A 25107-nucleotide genomic window follows, 5' to 3' on the forward strand; every position below is an offset into this window, starting at 1 on the left:
CCTTTCACATCTGGCTTCATTTTCTTAATGTCTTTATTTTTGAAAAATTTTGTTACAGTATATAAGATAAAGCAAGATAAAGAGCTTTATTTGTAGTGGTGTTAACCTATACTTATTCTTTGTTTCTGTGTATTTTTATGGGAATTGGCATGAATACTTTTCTTAGTCATCATCTTATATGACTTTTTAACATTATAGACTTTAGTATGATTCAGAATAACTTTCCCAGCTTCACAGATATGTTTCTCCTGTAACTTCTGTGCAATGCTAAAATCATCAGCATCTTGTGTCTTGATATTTTCTGCTTCTGTATTTCATCTACTCTTGAGTATGGGTCATCACTATCTCCATTGCACCTGTCCTTCCCTATTTTGTTTCTCCATCTGGTCATTGATTATTTTCCTTTACTTAAAAGTCTTATCATGGAAGGGGACAACTACCACTATTTTTTAAAATTATAGTCCTTACTCTTAAATGTGTTATGCTTTCAGAAATGAATTTTCAGTTATATGTCTAAAATCCATTTTATTTTTCAATTTTCACTTGTTTACATTTAGGAGTATTTTATTCTTACAATGACTAAATTTTGGTTTGTTTTAGTGCTGCATTTTCATTGAAATTTATCATTATAACTGCAGTCCTGCAGACATCACTCATTACACCCACAAATCTGAGCCCTGCAGGTGACTTTGCCAGATGATAAGCATCAACTGTCCATCCAGGTTGGTCAGTTGAAAGTGAAGTTAATTCATTGCAGAGTTCTCATGTGGCAGTTGGTCTGGAATGATGTTCTGAGCCAGTATGGAAGCCAAGTAGAACACTGGTCACATGGAATGGTCACTGATCCCCATGAAGGCTCACATGAGGCTTTGAGTTTATTTCAATAAAAGAAACACATATATTTAAAAAACATCTTGGACAAAATTATACCTTAATAAATGATTATAAGGCTATCTCCTTGTGGCTACCACCAAGGTCATATGCTCTCTTAGAAACATTTGCTTTTATTTGAACAAATGACTTCAAATTTAGTACTTGCATCTGTCCTTAAGCCAATGTCTTTCTAGACGTTTTACTTATTGACATTTTTCACTCATCTGGAAATGATATTGGGAACAATATTTAACAAGGGCTTGCAGGATCGTTTGGATTTCAATGCTTATTTAATGTACAAGGAAGTTTTACTAGGTATAAAAGTCATGACTCATTTTCTTAACACAAATATATTACCCCATTTCCTTCTAGCACAAAGTATTATTCTCAGAAACATTGATGAGTTTCTAATGTTATTTATATTAAGCCACTTTTTCTAAATGTAAAAAGGATTTTCCTTTTCTGAGTTTTGATCAAGCAAGTAGACAGGAAGTCAATAATACTAAAGGATATTGAAAAATGATTTTTCTGTTTTTAAACCCAAGTAATTTTACTAGGATGTTCTGTTACAATACTCATTCTGGGTCATTGGTCAATATGCAATTTGAATACGTACTTTTAGGTACAAAATTAAAATTAATTATAATTTATACTTTTTCTCATATCTGATTTAGTTTTGTCTTTGAAGCACACTAGTGAATCATATATTGGATGCCCTAGGCTTAGCTTCAACTGTTGGTATTTCTTAATCTTTTACAGCCTATACTTAATATCTTTAATATTGTCCCACTGTTCACCTTTTATTTCCTGAAGGCACCATCTAGTCACTGTGTTTCTTCTGGTTTATGCTTGATTCATGAAATGATTTTTCTGTATTTTTTCTTATCCTTTCTTGAGCTTCCTAATTTGGGTTATGGCAGCCTTTCACATCTGGTTTCATTTTCTAATACTTTTACCTATTTTTGAAAAATGCCGTTACAGTATATAAAATAGAGCAAGATAATGACCTTTCCTTTTTTTGTATTGGTGTCAACCTTTGTTTATTCTTTGTTTCCCTGTATTTTGTATGGAAATTAGCATGGACACTTTTCCTAGTCATCATTTTATATGACTTTTCTCTTGACATTATAGACTTTTACATGATTCAGAATAGCTTTCCCAACCTCACAGAGCTGTTTCTCTTGTAATTTCTGGACAATGCTAAAATCTTCAGCAACTTGCTTCTTGATATTTTGTTTCTGTATTTCATCTACTCTTGAGTATGGGTCATCACTCACTATCTGTTGCACTTGTCCATCTCTATTTTGTTTCTCCATCTGATCATTATTACTCCATTCTTAAAGTCATATCTTGGAAGAGAACAACTACCACCATCTTATGAAAATATAGTCATTACCCTTAACTGTGTATATATTTTCAGAATTCAATTAACTTCAAATGAATTTTCAGTTATATGTCTAAAATCCTCTTTATTTGTGAATTTTAGCTTATCTACATTTATGAGTATTTTATACAATGATTAAATTTTAGTTTCATACTCTACTTTAGTGCTGCATTTTCATTGATTTTTATCATTCACATTTATGAAAACTGAAGGCATGCCCAAACATCACTCATTAAACCAATAAACCCCAGCCCAGCATTGTGACTTTGCCAGATGATTAGCATTGACTGTCCATCCAGGGTTGGTCATTTGAAAATGAAGTTAATTCACTGCAGAGCTCTCATGTGGCAGTTGGTCTGGAAAGTTCCAAGTTCTGAGCCAGTATGGAAGCCAAACCGAGCACTGGTCACATGGGAAGGTCATCTGATCCCCATGAAGGCTCACATGAGGCTTTCTTAATATATTTCAATAAAAGAGACACATATATAGAAAAGCATCATGAAGAGTTAGAGCTTAAATGAATGATTATGAGGCTGTGTCCTTGTAGCTACCACCAAGGTCATACCCTCTCAGAAACATCATCTCCTCTTATTTGAACAAATGACTGTCAATTTAGTGCTTGCTTCTATCCATAAGCCAATGTCTTTCTAGACATTTTGTTTATTGACATTTATTCACTCATCTGGAAGGGATATTGGGAACAATATTTAAAAAGGACTAATGGGATAATTTGGATGTCAATGCTTGTTTAATGTACAAGGATGTTTTACTAGGTATAAAAGTCATGACACACAAATATATTACCCCATTTTCTTCTGGCACAAAGTATTCTTCTCAGAAACATGATGAACTTCTCATTTTACTTACATTGGACCACTTTATTCTAGATGTAAAGAGAACTTTTCTGTTCTTTTACCCAAAAGTTTTACTAGGATATTCCATGTCATTACTCATTCTGAATCACATATCAATGTGCTGCACTCTGAATATGCACTTTTAGGTGTAGAAATAAATAAATTATAATTTAATTGTTTTTTCATATCTAATTTGGTTTTCTCTTTTAAGCACTCCAGTGATTCATATATTGGATATCCTAAGCCTATCTTCAAATGTTGGCATTTCTTATCCATCTTTTGCAACCTCTGTTTAATATCTTTAATATTGTCCCACTGTCCACCTTCTGTTTCCTAAAGGCACAATCTTGTCACTGTGTTTCTTCTGGTTTACATTTCATTTATGAAATGATTTTCCTGTATTTTTTCTTATTCTTCTTGAGCCTAGTTCCTCTTTTTTAATGGTTTTCTAGTCTGGTTTATAACAGTCTTTCATATCTAGTTTCATTTTAATGTCTTATTTATTTTTGGGGGGGGAGGCATGGGCAGGCACTGGGAATCGAACCTGGGTCTCTAGCATGGCAGGCAAGAACTCTGCCACTGCACCACCATGGCCTGCCCACCTTTATTTTTTAAACTATTCATTACAGCATATAAAGTGGAACAAGATAAAAAGCTTTCCTTTATTTTTAGTGGTGTTAACCTGTGCTTATACTTTGTTTCCCTGTATTTTGTGTAGGAATTGGCATAAGTACTTTTCCTTTTCATCATTTCATGTGAATTTTTTCTTGGCATTATAGTCTTTAAGCAGAATAGCTTTCCCAACCTCACAGAGCTGTCCCTCTCCTGTTATTTCTGGGCAATACTAAAATCCTCAACAGCTTGCTTCTTGATATTTTCTGCTTCTGTATTTCATCCTCTCAAGTATGGGTCATCACTCATTATCTCTGTTACTCCTGTCCTTCTCTATTTTGTTTCTCCATCTGATCATTGATTATTATCCCTCATTTAAAGTCTTGTTTTGGAAAGGAACAGTTACCACTGTCTGGTGAAAACATGGTCATTACCCTTAACTATGTAAATATTTTCAGAATTCAATTAGCTTCAGATGAATCCTTAGTTATATGTTTAAAATCTTTCTATTTCTGAATTTTAGTTTATTTATATTCATGAGTATTTCATACAATAATTAAATTTTAGTTTCTGATTATATTTTAGTGCTGCATTTTCATTGATTTTTATCACTCACATTTATGATGAGGGCAGACAAGCAGACATCACTCATTACACCCACCACCCCAGCCCAGCAGATGACTTTGCCAGATGATTAGCATCAGCTGACCATCCAGGGTTGGTCAGTTGAAACTGAAGTAAATTCATTGTGGAACTCTTATGTGGCAGTTGGTCTTTTGGGATATTCTGTGTTCTGAGTCAGTATGGAAGCCAAGCAGAGCGCTGGTCCCATGGGATGGCCACTGATCCCCATGAAGGTCCATATGAGGCTTTCTTAATATATTTCAACAAAATAAACACTACAGAAAAACACCATGAACAAAGTTAGGGCATAATGATTATAAGGCTGTCTCCCTGTTGCATCCACCAAGGCCACACCCTCTCTCTTAGAACCATCATTTCCTCTTAATTGAAGAAATGAGTGTAAATTTAGTGCTTGCATCTGTCCTTAAGGCAGTGTCTTTCCAGACATTTGGTTTGCTGACATTCATTCACTCATCTGGAAGGATATTGGGAACAATAGTCAATAAGGGCAGACGATAACTTGAATTTCAATGCTTGTTTAACATGCAAGGAAGTTTTCTGTATAAAAGTCATGACTCACTTTCTTAACACAAATACATTGCCCCATTTTTTTCTGGCACAAAATATTGCTCTCAAAAATACTGATGATATTCTAATGTTATTTCCATTAGGCCGTGTTCTAGTTTGCTAGCTGCTGGAATGCAACACACCAGAAACGGATTGGCTTTTAATAAAAGGGGATTTATTTTGTTAATTCTTCAGAGGAAAGGCAGCCAACTTTCCACTGAGGTTCTTTCTTATGTGAGAAAGCACAGGATGGTCTCTGCTGACCTTCTCTCCAGGCCCCTGGGTTCCAACAACTTTCCCCGGGGTGACTTCTTTCTGCAACTCCAAAGGCCTGGGAAGAGCTGCAAGTGTTGAGATGAGGAATGCTGAGCTGCTTAGCTGTGCTACCTTGCACTCTCTCATTTAAGCACCAGCCAGTTAAGTCAAACGTCCTTCATTGCAGCAGGCCTGCCTCCTAACCGACTGCAGATGTAAATCAACAACAGATGAGGTTCATGTACCATGGCTCATGGCCACAGCAACAGAACTAGGTGCCTTCACCTGGCCAAGTTGACAACTAAATCTAACACAGGCCACTTACTTATTTCTAGATGGAAAGAGGATTTTTCTTTTCTTAAGCCCAGTAATTTTTTAGGATATGCCTTTCCATGCTGAGACAATGATCAATGTGCACTGTGAATATGCAGCTTAAAATATTGTTTAGGTGCAAAAAAATTGAATTAAAATTTTCAATATTTTTCATATTGTTCCTTTGGTTTTCTCCTTAACACACTCCAGTATTTCATATATTAGATATTCTAGGCCTATCTTCAGCTGTTGACCTTTCTTCTCAATCTTTTACAACCTATGTTTAATATCTTTAATATTGTCTCTTTGTCCACCTTCTGTTTCCTGAAGGCACAATCTTGTCACTATTTTTTTTCTGATTTACATTTCATTTATGGAGAAGTTTTTTCATTTCTTTTTCTTATTCTTTCTTGAGATTGAGCCTTCATTTTTTTTAATGTTTTCTTATCTAGCTTATTGCAGCCTTTCACATCTGGTTTCATTTTTTTTAATGCCTTTACCTGTTTTTTCAAAAATTTCATTACAGTATATAAAATAGAGCCAGATAAAAAGAGCTTTCCTTCATATGTAGTGGTGTTACCCTGTACTTATTCTTTGTTCCCCGGTATTATCTGTGTATTGAAATTGGCAATAATATTTTTGCTATTCATCATTTTATATGAATCTCTGTTGACATGATAAACATTAGTATGTTTCATTAGAACTTTCTCAACCTCACAAAGCTGTCTCTTTCTGTAGTAATTTCTGGGTAATGCTAAAATCTTTGGTAACTTGCTCCTTTGTATTTTCTCCTTCTGCATCTCATCTACTCTTAAGTATGTGTAATCACTCATTGTCTGTATTGCACCTGTTCCTTTCCATTTTGTTTCTCCATCTGATAGTTGATTACTACCCCTGTTTATATTCTTATATTGGAAGGGAACAACCACCCACATCTTGTCAAACCTAGTCATTACCCTTAAACATGTATATATTTTGAGAATTTAAATACCTTCAAATGAATTTTCAGTTATACATCTTAAAATGCATTTTGTTTCAATATTTTAGTTTATTTTTATTTATCAGTTTAGTTCAGGAAAATCATGCACATTTCTATACACTTAAAAGGACATGAGAATTTACAATTTACATGGTCTGCACTTTTATTTTTCATTATAACTCTAGCCTATCAGTCTTTGGAATATGTACAAACATACACAGTGTTTGAAGCTTAGTCCTTAGGACATCATATTCCATAATTTTCCCAAAAAAATTTTTTGTGTTTCTTAGAAAATGTGATATTCTTTTTGAACCAAGATATTCCATGTATGGTTTAGTGGATCTGGCGATCCGGATATAAGCCCAAGTTGTGCTACCAAGAACAGTAGAATCTTAACTGTTAAGATACTTAACACCTCCAGGTCTAATTTTTCTACTTCTTAGGCTTGTGATAATTAAATGTTTAAATGTTTAATTGTTTAAATGCTTAATTGCTTGAAACAGCACACTTTCTTGCACATGGTTGTCTAAGAAATGGTACCTAAGTGATCAGGTTAAAAGACTAGAAATGCAATATGGATATTAACTAATCTATTTTAGAAAGTTTTCTTACTCTGGAATATTTTTTCTGTTATATTTAGGGACATCTTCTTAGATTGCTTTTTAAATTTTCTATCTTAAAGATAAGAATTCTGGTTTGAGATTAACCTAGATTATAAAGCTGATCATCTTATCAAAATATTGCCCTCCTCATTCATCAATTCAAAAGCATTTATAAGCACTGACAATCTCCAGGCTCTTAGTTTCCCTGCTATGCCCCAGAAATGCATTGCTTAATGGAAGAACAACATATAAATGATGTTAACAACAGAATAAATGTTATAATAGGAGGTTATGCAGGTCACTATGGGAAATCCTAAGAAGCAGGCCCTTAATTCACCTTGCAGAGGCAGAAGAAGTGGGATTTAAGGGAATTTAGAATCAGATGAAGAAAAAAAGTTGGTAGAAAGGAAACTTTAAGTTTAAGGTGCAAGAGAGGTCACAGCATGTTTGAGGACTTATAAGGTTTCTTTACATTCAAGAGCCATATATCCATGGGAGGGTGGCAGGAGCTGAGATTAACCATAGTCCCTGTAGAGTTAAAGACGTAGTTCCTCTCTCAAAGATGATGGGGAACAATTGTAATGTTCCAAACAATTAGAAATCTTAAACATATTTTCTACTTACCTTCTCATACTTTCCACAAACTTATTGTGGATCTGTTTTGTACCAGGTACTACACCTGATGAAAGGTAAAACCCAGGTGATCACAGAACTCACAGTCAAGTAAAGGGGCCTGTGGGTGAACATGCGCTCACAGAATTATATCCCAAGTCCCGTTATGGAGATAGTAGAAGGAGCTTTGTGAGGATAGCAAAAAAGCACCTAGTGAATTCTTGAGGATGTCAAAGAAAGAACTCCAGAAGAAGTGTTCTCTAAACTATACCCTTAAAGGTCAGCACAGTTAAATATTTCATGTGGTTAGAAGAATTATATAAGCAGAGAGGAAGCCACACATACCATTAGGATCTACCAACATGTTATATACATGCAATGGAATATTATTCAGCCATAAGAATGAAGGAAGTTCTAATACATGGGCCAAAATGGCTGAAGCTTGATGACATCATGTTGAGTGAAATAAGCCAGACAGAAAAGAACAAATATTGTATGATCTCTTGATATGAAAAAAAAATAGAATAAGCAAGGTCATCGAGTCAGACTATAGAATATAGGCTACCAGGGAACAGCATGGGGGTGGGGAATAGGGATTTAGAGCTTAAAATGTACTGTTTCTATTTGAGATCATGGAAACGTTTTGGCCATGGATGGTGGAATTGAGAGCACAACATCGTAAATGTATTTAACAAAACTGGGTTATATACATGAATGTGATTAAAAGGGGAAATTTTAAGCTTTATGTTACGACAATAAAATTTTTCAAAAAATATACATGGATCTGCTGAACACAAACAGTGAACCCTAAGTTAAACCATGGACTATGGTCAGTAGTGCAATTATTAAAAAGTACTTTCGTCCATTACAATGCAGGGTGTTAAAAAGAGGGTGGTATATAGGGATCCTGTATGTTAAGCACAATTGTTCTATAAACCAATAACTTCTGTCTGTCTATCTATCTTTCTGTCTATCTATCTATCTATCTATCTATCTACCCATCTACCCATCTATCTATCTAACCAATGCAAGAGAGAGCATATGGAACTCAGAACCCCAAAATATAATTCAGTATGACTACAGCTTAGAATAGAAAGTGAAAAAGTACAATCAACAAGGGATTTTACCTTCAGTAGTACAATCAAGTGGGAAGAATAATCAACAAGGGAGTTTGCCTTCAGTAATGAGAGGTCTCATCTAATCAGTTGAAGGCCTTAAAGGGAGAACTGATTATTTCAGCACTCAGAAGAATTTATATCTCTACATCAGTCAGCCTTCAGTCAGTCATCAAAAACCTCATTTTATTTCTGTGACTAATGATTTAAATCCACAAAAATACACTCAAAGTAACAATCAAGCCAATGCTTGTTTGATCAAACAACTGACCCTATAACTTAGTCAAATTGACACATGAACTTAACCATCATACCAAGGAAAGAGTAATAGTACAGAAAAATCAATACTATCATGAGTTAGAGATTGTTTAATTTAAAATAAAGACTTAATATTTAGGACTAGCAAAATAAAATCATTAAATGCATAAGATAGTATTTATATGTCAGAATCAAATGAGATTAGGGATGGGATCCTCAGATTGTAGCCCTACTCTTACTTTATCTGCTTGTTCCATCTTAGGCAAGTTATTTTGCATGTGTTTCTTTGTTGGGGTTTTTTTTTCTTTTTTCATTTTAAAATGAGATAAGTCTTGCTCTTCTAAATTTTTCCTTCCCAATTTATGATTTAAATAAAGTTTACAAAGTAATACTATTATGTTAGCTAACCCTTCTTTAGTTAACCCTTCTGTAACGACTAACAAGATCTGTTTTTCATTTATTTTGCACCACATCGTTGTCCAAGTTACAGCAAAATCCAATCATCTTAAAGAGTATATGGAGAGAGTTACTATAACAGTATGTCATGGAAACACAAGTTCAGGGCATGACAGAATCTTCCAGCAAATAATCCCTTTAGTGAATAGATTAAAGAGTCCAGAAAGGGCAAATCTTGTTCTCACTGAAAAGAGCAGGGAAAACACCCTATCATGCTAGATGGCAGCTCAGCACACTCTGCCTCACAGGTGAGAGAAGAGAGATCAATCTATACTGGTTGAGTATAATTTTCAGCCATTGGGTTGGGGGTCCCCACCACTGAGAATTTCCTGTTCTGGTAAGTATTTTGGGCTGTGTGTTCCCTGGGTTTCCAGGTTCAAGTTCTGGCCTTGCCTTTTCATTAGACTTAACATCTCCCTCAGCCTGGGGAGCAGCACAGAAGAGAAAGAATCTGGGGGCAGTCATTTAGTGGGGGGAGGTGACTTCCCCAGAGAAGGAGGCAGGGGGAGGTGAAGTCTGGATCACTGCCTGTGGTTTCTTTAACAGAGTAATTTATAGAAAGATGATGAGAAATATATTTAACTTTCCCTATATATTACAGGACTTTCCTTTTCAGAAAAAAAAATGTGAGGAGATTCTAAATCTCTTATTATATAATAGCCATTTTTCTAAAAATACTATCATATACTCATAGCATCAAGCATAAACCAAAAAATTAAAAGCTTCTGCCAGTATATTTTGCATTCAATTGCAAGAGAGACATCCTTCAGGTACTCTATTTGTCAAAGTCAATATCATTGTCTCAATACATATAGAGACAATAGGTACTCTATTTGTCAATAGTCAATATCTATTTCAGGCATTGTGAGTGCTTTCACTGGATATTCAGACATGTTCACATAATAGCAAACTAATTATTTAAACCAAAATATACATGTTCTTAATTGAATGGCATCATAGTAACCCATCTATGTGCATTTCATTTACCACACTTAGGAAAAGAAAATATCCCTTTGAATTATTTGAACTTCTCATTAACTCCACTTTTCAACAATATACTCAAATTCTTTATGACAGTGAGGATAAAATGAAACTAAGTGAGTGAATGAATAATGAGAGAATGAATAGATATAAATCTGTCTACTTCTCCCACTTAGTAGCTATGAGATAACTCTGTGGTCTTGGATTTAAATACATAAAATATTGAAAATAAAAGTACACATTGCTTAAGGTCATTGTGAAGATTACACGGATCCATACATGTAAAGTCTTTAGAGCAATGCCTAGCACATAAGAGGAAAGATAATATAATTTCTGGTTTATCCTGACAACACCAGCCTCCTCTGAGAATGCTCCCAAATCCCCCAAGGGAGACACCAACCTGTTCTCACAGAAATTGTACTGCCCTGCCCCTGATGTCTGACATGACTTAAAGGAGGCTTCAGTAAAAAATACTAATACAATACCAACTCATAGTAGTACAAAACCTCAAAGTCAGTTACAGGCATAGTCTGTCTAAAGGCATAATTCTCCTCTGTAAACCTTTGCACTTAAAGTATCTGCTTCCAATAAACAAAGAAGGAACAGTAATAGTATAAATGATCCCATTTCCATATGGAGAAATTGGAAGGAAAACAGGAGTCATTGGACCTAAACATTTCCACAAACCTACAGGACAAACTCCATTAAATTTAAATTTCAAAGTCTGAGAGTCATTCATCCTCAGGGCTTTAGAAAACAGCAGTTTCACTCTTTCCAGAAACATGTGCTGTGGTACTTTCACTCCAAACACTGAGATAAGGGTTGTAACATTGGGGAAAATTGATGAGACTATCTTTTTCTCAGTTCCACTGTCCTCAAGCTTCTTGATGGCACCTGGATTCTCTGCCATCTCTGGGACAAACATTCAACACCTTCATAACAATGGGGTGGCAGTCAGCCCCCCCTCAACCCCTTGGGAATATGCTCCACCCTCTCTGAGGGCTGGAGCACCGGATCTCTTCTTGAATATCAAGGCAGATGGCCTCTATGGCAAACTCATCCCCTCCACATGCACAGGTGGACCCATTCTCATGGCCCAAAGTTCCTTGGCTTCAGAACTTGGCTTCCAGGGTTCTGCCTCTCAGGCTGTTCTTTCTTCAATCTGTCCCTTTTAGTCCAGACTGGCAGTGATTCTATTTATGCAAGTCTGACAAAATTTCTCTTGAATTGGGATGTAATATACAGGGATGAAAGCCATCAGACAATAAGATCTTCCACAAATCCCTTCTGGATAACTCCTTATCCAATCCTTACTTGTCCTGCTATAACTGGCTGGTTCCATGATTGGTTAAATGTTCATGGTGCACTATTCTCTGGGGTCTTACTTTCTGGAAGCCCAGAATTATTCAGACCATCTATTGCTAGTGTTTTTGTCGCCAAAAAATTCAATTCTTAGGTTCTCCCTTTTTGTCAGATTTTACTATAACTTGCAAGAAGATATCAGAATGCATTTTCCACATTCGACTTGGACATTTCCTCAGCCAAGCATCTAAGATCATCAAATTCAAATCCTCCCTTCCACACAGCACCAGGAGTCAATTTTGCCAAATTTTCTGCAACTTCAACACAAGAGTCATGCTCTTTGCAATCTCAACAACATTTTCCTCTAAGGAAGTACATATATCTATGACCTATCCTTTCAAAGCAATCTAGGCTTTCTCTATCAAGCTTCTCACAATCCTTCCAGAATCCTCCCCTTATCTATTTAAAAACTATTCCAACATGTTTATTTGCAAACACAACAGCCCCCCACTTCTGCTATGAAAATCTGTTTTAGCTTGCTAAGGCTACTAGAATGCAACACACCTGAGATGGACTGGAGTTTATAAAGGGGATTTATTCAGTAACAAATGTACTAATATGGAAAGGCACACAGTGATGTCTGCTGGGTTTCTCTCCTGTCTTCTTGACTCAGACAGTTTTCCCCAGCACAGTCCTTTTCTGAGTCTCCAAATGTCTGGATCCAAGTCAGATCTGAGCTCTGGGCAGTGGTGAGCTGTGCTTTAATATCTCCAGCAAATCAAATTAAATATCACTCATTGTGGGAGACCCTCCCTTACCTGATCACAGATGTACTCACTTGTAGATTAATTTCATGTGCTGAAGATTTAAGACTACAGGAATAGAGCAACTAGCCAAGTTAACACTTGACCATATCTACTGTGTTTTTCTATATATGTGTTTCTTTTATTGAATTTATAAGAAAAACAACTACTAGTAGTATAATATTGTTTTCTGTAATAATTTTAATTATTTAATATAATATGTTTAATTATAAAACTTATTTATAAAACAAATTCTCAGTTTATTTACAACTGAGAACAGGCAGGCCATAGTGGCTCAGCAGGGAGAGTTCTTGCCTGCCATGCCAGAGACCCGGGCTCGATTCCCGGGGCCTGCTCATGCAAAAAAATGAAAATATTTACAACTAAAAACCTAAACTCTTATCAAATTGGTTGATTAGGGCCTTTTACCTCCACATCTGACCAGGACAGGATGCCATCCTCCTGGCCTTGCTCCCAACTGTGCACTGCTGTCCTCTGCCTTGCTTGGCTGCCTTGCAGTGACTGGCATGGGGGATGGGGCCTGCTTCCTGAAAAGCCACCTCCACATAGGCAGGTTTCCCAAACCTGGGTGTGGCCCCCTGGGAGAGTCACAAGCTTTCTGACCATCGCTGGTGACTGCAGCTTCCCTAGCTCCAGGATAGCCCATGCTAGGTGACACTGAGTCATGCCTCTCACTCCCCCAGGCCACCTGTCCCACATTTCTCTGAAAGTGTCCTTCCTACTCCTGTCATAAACATCCTTCCTTACTTGAGAAGGTGAAGGTGGTAAATGAAAAGTCTTTACACTGCTCTGTTAGCTCTGGGCACCTGCTAGCTAGGGTGAATGCTGGATTCTAGGCTCTTGAAATAGAAATGGTGCCCCATGAATCCTGAAAGGATGTACGTAAATGCCAGGTAATCCCACAGTGGCCAAGAGTGACCAGGCAGCCTTCTGAAGGCTTTTGGGTTCCTGAGGGACAGGCAATGGGAGCTTCTAGGGTGGGTATAATGGAGGGGTATGTCCCTCCTCACTTCAGTGCAAGGCTCAGGCATCAGCAGAGCTGTCTTTTCCTCAGCACTCATCCCTGTGCTATGGGCAGGGATCATCTGGGCTCATGGAGAACAACACCAAGGTTGAGTTTGAGCTCTGTGTACTTTGAAGAGGCAACTGTGCTGACTTCTACAAAGTAAAAACAGCTATTTCAACAAGCCCACTGTACCAACTTTCACTAGTGTACATTATACTAAAGTATTTCTCAAATCTAGAAGCCACTCATTTCCTGCTGTGCCTGTAATAGACAACCACACACACAACAACCAACCAAAGATGTTGGTGACTATAAGACTCTTCATGTAAGGAGTAAGCTCAGCAAACATCTTTTATTAGTCCATCATGTGCTCTCTAGGACCCACAGGATAGAGGTTGAATGGGTGAATTTTTCAGCTACAATGTCTGGGTATAAATCCGAAGTTTATCCCAAACTTGCTGTGCCATTTCAGGAAAGTTACTATGAAATCGTTTATGTAGACACAAATAGGTGCCAAGACACTCTGATACCATTTTCCTTTCCATCATTCATGATAGCACCTAGCTCTCTGCTTCAATTTGAGCTCTAAATGAATCCATATATGTGCTGTGTATAGGACAGTGAGAGGCATGGATTTTCTGGGTCCATATATCTGCTGTGCATAGGACAATGAGAGGATAGGATGACTTCTAACCCTTGGTGATTCCAACCTATGTGACAACACTGTCCTGCGGCTCCAGTTAGAGAATTGCTGTGTCTAGACCCATTCAAATGGAAACTGAGTGAACTGACTCAGTCTTGACTGCTGACCATGGCCTAGGGTTTTCCTTTTCTGACTGTACAACAGAATAACCCAAGGATACTTCCTTTTTATGCAACAAAGCATTATTGTGACATCAAGGTCAAGACAAGTTCTCCTCTAGGAAAAGACACAGTCTCAAGTTCAGCTCCCCTCCATTTCCTCCTGAGGTAGGGATGAGTAGGGCTTTTATTCTTTCGTACTGCAAACATGCTGACTGGAGACAGGAGGTTGTTGGTCCACCTCCACTTTGTCAAGGTGCATTCTGCTCCCGGAAATTGGTTTGTCACTGATGCCACTGTTCTACCCTAGCTATAAACCCTCCACCACCTTCTCCAACATCCAATGCTCCTCATAATCCAGGTGATAGTCACCCATGGACTGCCTTACTCAGCATGATCATCCCCAGTGTCTGGGTTTCCCTCAGAAACTTGTTCACTACTCCCCTTTTGATCTCCTGTTGTGCTCAGGGAAGGCAGGCTGTCCAGGATTTTTGGTAAATCTTGCACTTCCTTAGTCACCAAGCTGAGAAGGCAAGCTTGCTGCAACATTAATTTCTCTTGTTCATGTATTCTGAGAGCATCTTTTAGTTCAGACACTTCCTTGGAGAGATTGTTATAAATATTGATGGTTGTATTAGAATTTGTTTTGATAAATTCAAGTTCTTCCTCTAATTCAAGCAATGTTTTAACTCCAAGCTGCATTCTTTTAAGGAACCATTGCAACTATAAGTCCATCAGATTTTCATGACCTTGCCATCCTTTGTTCTCTCTAAATAAGAGAACTACAAGGAAGAAAATGGCTCCCCAGATAACTTACTACCAGGAGAGTAGGTTGAAGTCAGTCCCCAGACAAAGGTCTTCTGGCAAAGGGAAAACCACCTCCTCAGTACAGTGAGTCATCAGAAGAACTGCATCTTGAACAGCTCTGGGTGATACTGGAGATTCAACACTGTCCATAGACCATGAATGTTTCCTAGTCCACCTTGTCCATGATCAGCACTCTTGATCTTCACAGCCAAGTGAAGGCTGAGTGTATAGTCCAGTGGTGGTGCAGGTAATGTTGAGAGCTTTGTGGGAGAGTTGTGAGGAAGGCAGCATCCCAGGGGACTCAAAGATCAAGTGCTTGGCTGCTTTTGGCTACAAAGAGAAGTGGGAATACTGGGTAGGGATGGATGCTGTGCCAGAAGGCTGGAATCCAGGGGATGCTGCATGTGGATGCCATACTGACCTTTGGTGAATGCAGCTGGGAAGACTGAGGGCTGTGATGTGAGGTCCACAGTAAGAAGGGAATCCAGAATGTGTCGACTCTGGGTCCACAACGTTGACAAGACTTGAAATAAGCAGAGGCTTGAAGATGAAGTCCTGTGATGAGGGGTCTTCAGCAGGTGGAGTTTCAGGGGGCATTGGGAGCACATCAGCAGCTGCTGGTGGGTCACTGGGGATTTGAAGTCAGAGGCCACTGAAAAAGAGTTCCACAGGCAGAATGGGCTCCAGGTGGCTTGAAATGCAGGTTTGTGGCCACTGGTGGATCAGCAGTGACTCCAATCTGGAGGGCTGTGACAGGTCAAACACCAGCAGGAGGAGTTTCAGGGGGGTGTTGAATGAAGGTCTGAGGACCCCAGTGGATAAGTGGGGACTTGGTGGTTGACAGTTGGAACAGGGTGTTCAGAGGCAGTTGGAGGTCAAAGGACAAACTAGCATAGGTCCACATCTGCCAGTGCATCTGTGGAGGCTCAAAGTTGGACTGTTGCAACAGGGGTTGTGCAGGTGGGAAGGAGTCCGATGGCTGTCATATACAGATCTGCTGCTGACAGTGGATAAGTGGGGGTATTAAGATGGATAGGTGGGAAAAGGGTTTTGCAGGCAGGAGCTGGTTCAGTGGGTTCAAGTGTGGGTTGGTGGCTGCCATTGGATCTGTGGGGACTCAAAATGAGATGACTGGGAGAGGGAATCTGGAGGTGGGAAGGCATCCAGGTGACATTGACTCTGGGTCCATGGCTGCTGGTGGTTCAGTGGGGTCTTGAAGATGGATGGTTGGAGCAGGAAGTTCTGCAGGCAGGAGATAATTCAGAGAATATCACATGTGGGTCACTGTCTGTTGGTGGATCAGTGTGGTTTCAATACAAGTTTGGGACAGGGGTTCTGCAGGTGGGAATGGTTCCAGATGATGTCAAATACGGATCTGTGGCTGCCCAATGGATCTGTGGGGGATTGAAAATGGATAGTTGGGCAGGGGTTCTGATATGGGAAGGCACCCAGATGACATTGGTTGCAGGTCCTTGGATGCCGGTGTATCTGTGGGGGATCACAAGTGAATGGTTGTGACAGGGATTCTGCAGGTGGAAAGGGAAAGTTGTGTGAGGGTGCACGGCTGCCCATGGTTCAGGGGAGGCTCAAAAATGGACGTGACAGGAGTTCCACAGGCAGGAGGGACTCTAGAGTTCTTCGATGCTGGCTCGCAGATTCCCGGGCCCACACAGGGGAATGAAGGAGGATGTGAACCCCACTATGTGGGCAGCCATCCCGGTAAAGCATGAAATAGGTGAGGAACGACCCCTCAGTTGGCCAGAGTAGCTTCACCAGAAGGAGAAGGAACAGAAGCAGCAGCAGCAGCAGTACCATCCTGGCTCACTCAGCCTGTCTGCCTGGTCTCAGGCCCAGCATCTGCAATTTATCCAGGCCCTGCGCACACTCCACCTACCAATCAGATGGCAGACCACAGCTTCTTTCTTATGACATCATCACCTTCCCTCCCAGTGATGTCATCACCCTGCATCCTTGTGGGCCACCTCATGATGCCCTGCTAAGACCCTCCCCTGTTGAACCTTACCCAGGACTCTCATTCTCTCTTTTCAGCCTCTACCTCCTTCTCAGTCTTTCATGACTGGACCCCAGTAGCCACATCTCAGCTCTGTTGTCTGTGACTGGCTCTTTGTCCTTAACTGAAATCCCCAAAGTGCAGCCTTGGATCCCCTTGCCTCAGGGACCTGCAGGGATCTGGCATTGGAGATGGGAAAGGGGACTTACTGTTGCATGGTAGAGTCTGGCACAGCACCCCCCACCCCACTCCTGTCCAAAGCCACAGGAAATGCAATGCAGATGTGTCTGGAGCAAGTATACATCCCTCAAATTCCAGTGCCATGAAGCCTCTGTTGCTGGTACAGCTTGGGGCTCTGACACAAGTTCTGCAGACTGAGAACTGCAGGGAAGGGGAGGGCTCAGTGCAGAAGTGGGGAGACCCAAGGACAGGGAAGTGGAGACCAGGGGAGGGGAAACATGAGTGCAATGTAGGGTGAGTCAGTAAGAGAAAGGGAGACATAAGTGCAGGGGTGGGTGCTGGAATGGCCTCAACATCAGGAAGGGGCCTTGTACCTAGGGTATGCATCTCTGGGCCAGTCACAGGAGCTCCTCCTGGGCTAGGCCAAGAGCATTTTGGTGATTTGAAACCAACCCTTGTACTCAGTGCACTCCCCCTTTCTTCCCCCTAACAGCAGGAATTCACTGAGGTCAATAGACCAAGTGTAATGGGACAATGTCTTTCTGGCTCCCTGACACTCTGGGGTGGTCACATGCCTATGTTTTGAGTAGAGGGACTATGCAGGATTTCTGCAGAGGATCTGAGAGGGAGGAAGCAGCCCCTTCACAACCATTCCGGTTTTCTGCTGCAGGTCTGGAGAGCGAATATGAAGACTGGAGCCTCCTGGCCATCAAGAACCCCAAAATGACTCATGGAGGGTAGAGATGGAGACAAGAGTCCCAATATTGTCAGGGAGTACTAACACCACTTTTACATGACAGAGATAAGAATTCCACCTTTTTTCTCCATGGTAATTGTTATTTTGACTTCTTTATGTCATGCAGATGCATGAAGCTTCACGCATCCAGGGCTCCTTCCCCACACAACAGCTCCCCAGGGTAGAGCTTTGCTAGGCCTCCATCCTCCGATGAGCTCCTCTGCAACCAGGAAGAAGGCTATTCCCATCCCCCATCTAATACCTTCTAAGGCACTATCCTTCCGTAATGTTTCTCCAGTGGTGGAAACTGACCTATGTCAACAGCAGCTAACTAGTCCCGCTGGTCATTCATGTCTTGGTCATTTCCTCTGAGTGCCTCCCTGTCCCCAGCACTGGACAGACAAGCCCATTTCCCATTGGCTCTTTCCCATCATCCTCATTACACCCAGAGTGATGCCTGTGTGTGCTTATCAGATTCATGCCTGCCCTTCTATGTGAGATTACACTGTGTCACCCTGGCTTTGTCAAGTGCCTCTGTCCTGCTCCCAAGCATAGCAGTAGCAACGGGAGGTGCTCCAGCCTATCCCTGCCTACCCAACCTTATAGGACTCTGCTCCTATGGAGTTAGATATTCCAAGTCAGCAGAAGTGGCCCTGGCAAGCATGGAGTCAAACTATCCAGGATGGAGTTTCTGCCCAACGACATTCTCACTGCACACCTTCAGGCAGTTTTTTTCAGCTCTCTGCTTTCAACTCTGCTGAATGGGGAATGGACTCCACTGTGTGGTGGGCTATTAGGGGTAGGGTGCTTAGCTCTGGGTGTGTGGGACATATGTGTGCAGTGGAAGGAGGAATTCTTAATGGCCCAGGCTTTGGCAATCAGGGCAGAGATACAGACCAGGAGCAAACCAGGGATCTGAGCTGTCTTCCTGGGAGCTCAGGCCCTGAGACCAAAAGTAGGTGGAGACTTAGCATGGCAGAAGATGCAGAGAGCAAGTAACATTGCACCTGCACACCAGGGGCTTGTGTACAGAAGGACCGAGTGCCCACACACATGGTAGTAGGAAGGACCACCATCCCCTCTGACCCTGCACACACAGCCCCTTTACTCCACGTCAGTGCCAGCTTCCACAGTGGTTCCTGACAAACCCCACATGTTCAGAAGTAAAAATCCAGAAAGGGCGAAGGCATGACTTTGGTTTCCCTCCGCACAGGTTGATATCATTGGAAGTAGTGGGATGAAAAACATGTAGATGACCTGGCATCTGTCATCCCATTATCTTAGTCCAAAGAGATTCTCTCATGGACAGAATGTGGGAATGCTGGCTCCAAACTTGCTGTCCCCCACAAGACAATCACAATCAGCATGTTGGGATGGCTGGTGAGGATGCAGGGACCACTGTGGACAGGTAAGGCAGAACATCAGGGGGACAGGGTAGGTGAGGTTGGGGGGCAGGGGTACAAGGTTCACCTGGCTGAAGACCATTGAATAGGGGTATCATGTTGGGATCTGGGTGTGGTGACCATGAGACCAAGCTGGAGGACTAGGGAGACCAGGGTGGGAGCCTCAGAGTGACCAAGTCGTACTAGGCTTAGCAGCAGGGCAGGAGGACCCGGGGCCCTGGCTGGACCATCCAGTTGAGGTGGACCAGGGCAGGGCAGAGACAGCTACTTGCCTCTCACGTACATATGTTTGAAGAAGCTCAACCCAAAAGGGATTGTTTCCTTTTTAAAAATAACTATACTATTGGAATTACCACTGAAGAAAGAGAGGGGACCTTTTGTGCTAATATGGCAGCTTCCTGTGGGCATAACCTTTGCAGAATTTAAAGTTAAAAAAATTGATGGAACTTATTTTTTACCATCACAATCAACTTTATTTTTCTTTTTTGTGAAAAATAACATACATGTAAAAAAACAATAAATTTCAAAGCACAGCACAACAATTAGTTGTAAAACAGAATTCAGAGTTTGGCATGGGTTACAATACCACAGTTTTAGGGCTTTACTTCTATCTGCTCTGAGACACTGCAGATTAAAGAAATATAATAATCATATTCCTTTATTAAACCCTACCTTCTCCTTTGATCTTTCACCATCACCTTTGATCTTTCTATCCCACTAGTTAGAGGTGTTTGGGGTATGGCCATTCTGACTTTTTCATGTTGGAAGGTGCTGTCAGTAATATGGGGTAGGGAGATGGAACTAGCTGATGTTCTGAGCCATCTAGGTTTCAGGATTTATCTGGTCCAGGGACCAATCTGGAGGTTTGTAAAGTTACCCCAGTGCATGGAACTTTGCAACATCTTATGTATTGTGCTAGGTGTTTTTTGGGATTGGCTGTAATGGTTTTGGCAAGTTATGATAGGTAGCAATGTCTAACTGAAGCTTTCATGAGAGTGTCTCTAGAGTAGGCTCTCAACTGTATTTGAACTCTCTCAACCATTAGTACTTTAATCCTTCTTTTCCTGCTTTGGGTAAGGATGGAATTGTTGATCCCATGGTGCCAGGGCTGGATTCATCCCTGGGAGTCATATTCCACACCCACAGGGACACTTTCACCCCTGGTTGTCATGTCCTATGTAGGGGGAGGGCAATGATTTCACTTACAGGGTTGGGCTTAGAGAGAGTGAGGCCACATCTGAACAACACCTAGGTCCTACAGATATAACTGGGAGGCATATCTATAGGGAGGCTAAGCTTTTCCATTACCTTCATAAGCTTCACAAGTGTAAACCTCAAGATCAAGGGCTTGGCCTATTGATTTGGTGGTCCCTAATGTTTGACAGAGAATCAGGGGATTGCCTGATGGTAAAGTTTAATAGTTCCATATTTTTTCTCCCATCCCTCTGGGGACTTTGCCAATACTTTTTTATTATCTGCTTAAAATATTCTAGGATATAACCAGGCATTATCTTAAGCTATTCAGGATTAAAGACACACATTCTTATTCTGGGCTCCCTGTGTTTCGACTGAAATTCTAAATTTTAAGCTCTAAATTCCTATTCCCCACCCTCAAGCTGTCCCCTAGTAGCCTATATTCTAGAGTCTATCTTATGACTTTGCTTACTCTATTTCATATGAGTGAGATCATACAGTATTTGTTCTTTTCTGTCTGGCTTATTTCACTCAACATGGTGTCGTCAAGCTTCATCCATGTTGGCACGTGTACTATAACTTCATGCCTTTTTACGGCTGAATGATATCCCATTGTATGTATGTAATGCATTTTGTTTCCCCAATCATTGGTTGGTGGATCCTATTAGTACGTGCTACTTCCCCTCTGCCTAGAGCATTTTTCCAACCATACTCGATATTTAACTGTGCTGATCTTTCAGGGCTCAGTTTATGGAACACTTCTTCTGGAGTTCTTTCTTTGACTTCCTCAAGGCTTCACTAGATACCTTTATGCTATTTTCATGAAGCCCCTTCTTCTATTTCCATAACGGGACTCCAGATATCATTCTGTGAGTGCATACTCACCCACAAGCCCCTTTACTTGTTTCTGAGTTCTGTGATTACCTGGGTTCCACTTTTCGTCAGACATAGTACTGTTGCAGGCAGGCCCTGTTTGTTAAAGCCACCTCCTGTTGCAGCAGGCAGGCCGCTGTTTACTCGGGCCACTCCCTGTTGAAAAATCTCCCAGGCCCCAAGGACAGTCAATAGCCAGGATAAGAGAAGTCCCTGTGAAGCCCCCTCCCCCTCAACTGCTCATCCACTTCTGTAAACCCAGCTTCGTGTCCTTCCCAGCTTAAACCAGCCAATCATTTACCTTGTCTAACATATCATCCTGTCTATAAAAACTAATGTTAACCTTTTGTTCGGGGGCCCAGACTTTCAGAGGCTACTCATCTGAGCCCGGTGGCCATACATAATAAAACTTGCTTCCTGAAACTTAAGAGTCTCAGTCCCAGTTTGTTCTGTTTCCATGTCTAACATTCCAGGGAACTCAAAGCCTTGTCCCTGTTTTGTGCAACACTAATATCACAATTTTTAAAAAAGTTCTTTTTCCTACACTTTGCTTTACAAAATAAAACTCCTACTTTTGGTTTTAAGTGATATTTGGCCAGTTGAAATAAGGGAGAAATAGACTATTTGGTTTTGTCCTAGTTAAATTATTACAGTAAGATATTTCAGTGTTTTAAACAAGGTTTAGACTAATTTAGGTTCAAAGGTAAGATTGTATTCTTATTAGCTCATTTAGTATGATGTTTTTAGTTGGGATTAGTTGCTTTGATTATTTAGCATTAATTTTTATAACAAAATATGTATTTTCTCACCTATAAATACTACTAATAAAAAAGAGTACAAGTTTTTAAATTTCAAAAGTATATTTACTTTTGTATTTCAAGACACTGATCTGATAATGATTCTGGTTTTATCTTATACAAGCCTGAAAACTTTAAAGGTAAAAATGCAATACCGCACAAGAGGCTTTTGAGCACGTGATATTAAAAATGAGTAAAATAAATATAAATTTGAGGTTTTTTTATTATTTGGTCCACACAATTTTGAATAACAATCTTTACTAGAATTACAGGCACACATATGAGCAGGTAAATTTTTTAAAAATCCCATGATTCCAATTCATTATTAGGAAATTAGATTCTATTATTATTTCTGGTCAAATGCTTGTCCAGCCTCTTTCTTGCCCAGCCAATATCTTGTACTCATTTGAAGATCTTGACTGATTAATCCCAGAACTGCCTCTATGCATGTCAGGATTCCTGAACATCCAATGCCAGTGATGCAGTGAGTGATAATTGGACCTGCTTTGTGAAATGTGTCTCATGTAAGAGGTAAAAGTGAGCAGATCATCTGGCTGAAAAGGAATATCATGGTCTGGCCAGGCAGTGAAATTCAGATGAGAAGCAGGCCACACTTCCCCTGTCTGAAATTGCACAACAGAAGAAGTAAATAAAGGCAAAATAAGTTGTTCATAATAATTCATTCTTCATTTTATTCTGTCTTTTCAAAGTTTGACTAGTTGATTGGATCGGATCAAAGGAAAAATGAAAGGGACAAAAGAATACATTAAGCTATACATGAGGACCTTTATAAAGAAGGTTGTTAGATTACTTTTAAAATATTGGTATAACCGCTTTTTTGGAAACCCTTAAAACAAAGCAGATTTTGATATGGATAACAACTTTTTTTTTGGTGACCTCAATTCAAATCTTATTCCACACTAAATAACAGCCAGATTCATTGCAATGGCCTATAAAGCCTTGTATAACCCTGGCTCTGTCACCTCTCAGATCTTACCTCCTCCAACTCTCCCCTGTAGCCACTCCACTCCAGCCACATAAAACTCTTTTTGGTCTTTTCAATATACCCAGCATTTCAACTTTAGGACTTCTGCACTTCACTTGCCCTAGGTTAATGAGAGCACTACCTGCTTGCTACCTTACATTTTAAATGTATACTAGGGAAAAAATAAGTGGCATTAGTTCCATTGAAATGGGAATCAGAAGCCACTGACTTTTATTTAGGAATACCCTAATGCCTTTTATTGCTCAAATATGGTCTCTCTCTCTAAGCCAACTTGGGCAGGTGAACTCACTGCCCCTCCTCCCTACATGGGACATGACTCTCAGGGGTGTAATCTCCCTGGCAGTGTGGGACAGAACTCCCAGGATAAGCCAGGGCTTGGCATCATGGGATTGAGAAATGAGACAAAATCATTTCAGTGGCTGAAAGATTTCAAGCAGAGTCAAGAGGTTGTCCTGGAGGTTATTCTTATGCATTATATAGACATCCCTTTTTAGTTTATGGTGTTTTGGAGTGGCTAGTGGGAAACTTTTGAGCTGTGTTCCAGTAGCCTTGCTTCTAGAAGACACCTGTATGAAGATACAACTTTTACAATGTGACTGTGTGACTGAAAACCTTGCATCTGATGCTCCTTTTATCCAGGGTATGGACAGATGAGTAAAAAAATAATAAGTGGTATAAGGGGTAAAATAAGTTGAGTAGACTGAAATACTAGTGGTCAATGAGAGGGAGGGGTAAGGGATATGGAATGTATGAGTTTTTTCATTTTATTTCTTTTTCTAGAGTGATGCTAATATCTAAAACAATGATCATGGTGTTGAATATACAACTATGTGATGATATTGTGAGCCAGTGATTGTACACCATGTATGGACTATATGTGTGTGAAGATTTGTCAACAGCAACAACAAAATACACTACTGCAATCATGGGAAGAGCCCAGGCCTGAAATCCAACTAGATAAGCCTTAGTAAACAGAAAGACTTCATTCACTTGCCTGAATATCTAAGGTCATTGCCCTCAGGACAAAGCCCTTCGGCTGCTACATCTGCACAAGAGCCAGCCAATGCCTGTTCACTGACCATTGTCATATTGCCTAGGATGTTAAGCCAGAGCACCTAACATGTGATGTTTTCTCCTTCTGCTTCTTGAATCATCATGGCATCACTGTGGACTTTTGTTCCCAAACCGTCTGCCAGAAATCTCCAACACTTGTTGGGAGAGGCAATGTAAACAAACTCTTCTTTCTACACTGGTACCTTAATGCAGCTGGAAGGTATCCTCCATCTCCAAGAGGTACTCTCAGAGCATCATCTGTGGATTTCCCACCATAAAATGGAGCCATCTCTATTTAATAATATTATGCATTATTAAACAAGAGTCTGAAAAATGGCTTGAGGCAAATATCATGAGATATTCTTTATAACCACAGATTAAACCACAAAAAAATTTTAATAGAGGCATATTTTCAAATTCTAGCACATCCAAATTAATTTCTATTTATTCTTTTCACTTGTTACAAGTGTATTTAAGGTGTCAATTCAGTGAGTTTCTAACTTATGAAATTTGGTGTTTATATTTACATATGGATTTTGTTGAATAAAGTAATATTAATGCATTTAGTACTTCTCAATAAGTAAAGAGAGAAAAATAACTCTGCAACTTCTTTTATTTTAATGACAATAA

At 40.0% G+C, this 25107-nt stretch overlaps 1 long non-coding RNA gene across 4 annotated transcripts; it reads left to right on the plus strand.

Moving 5' to 3' along the window:
• The first annotated feature begins 214 nt into the window (after positions 1-214).
• On the plus strand, positions 215-24413 carry LOC143683923 (uncharacterized). 4 transcript variants are annotated; one of them, XR_013175720.1, is made up of 4 exons: positions 215-15802; positions 18086-18244; positions 19365-19559; positions 24205-24413. It is a non-coding gene; the product is annotated as an uncharacterized LOC143683923 (long non-coding RNA). The 4 variants fall into 4 exon arrangements; XR_013175721.1 differs by having other exon boundaries at positions 215-15471; XR_013175723.1 differs by having other exon boundaries at positions 215-14585.
• Positions 24414-25107: the final 694 nt, after the last annotated feature.

The sequence above is a fragment of the Tamandua tetradactyla genome, chromosome 5 (assembly GCF_023851605.1).
Source record: "Tamandua tetradactyla isolate mTamTet1 chromosome 5, mTamTet1.pri, whole genome shotgun sequence".
Taxonomy (NCBI): Eukaryota; Metazoa; Chordata; class Mammalia; order Pilosa; family Myrmecophagidae; genus Tamandua; species Tamandua tetradactyla.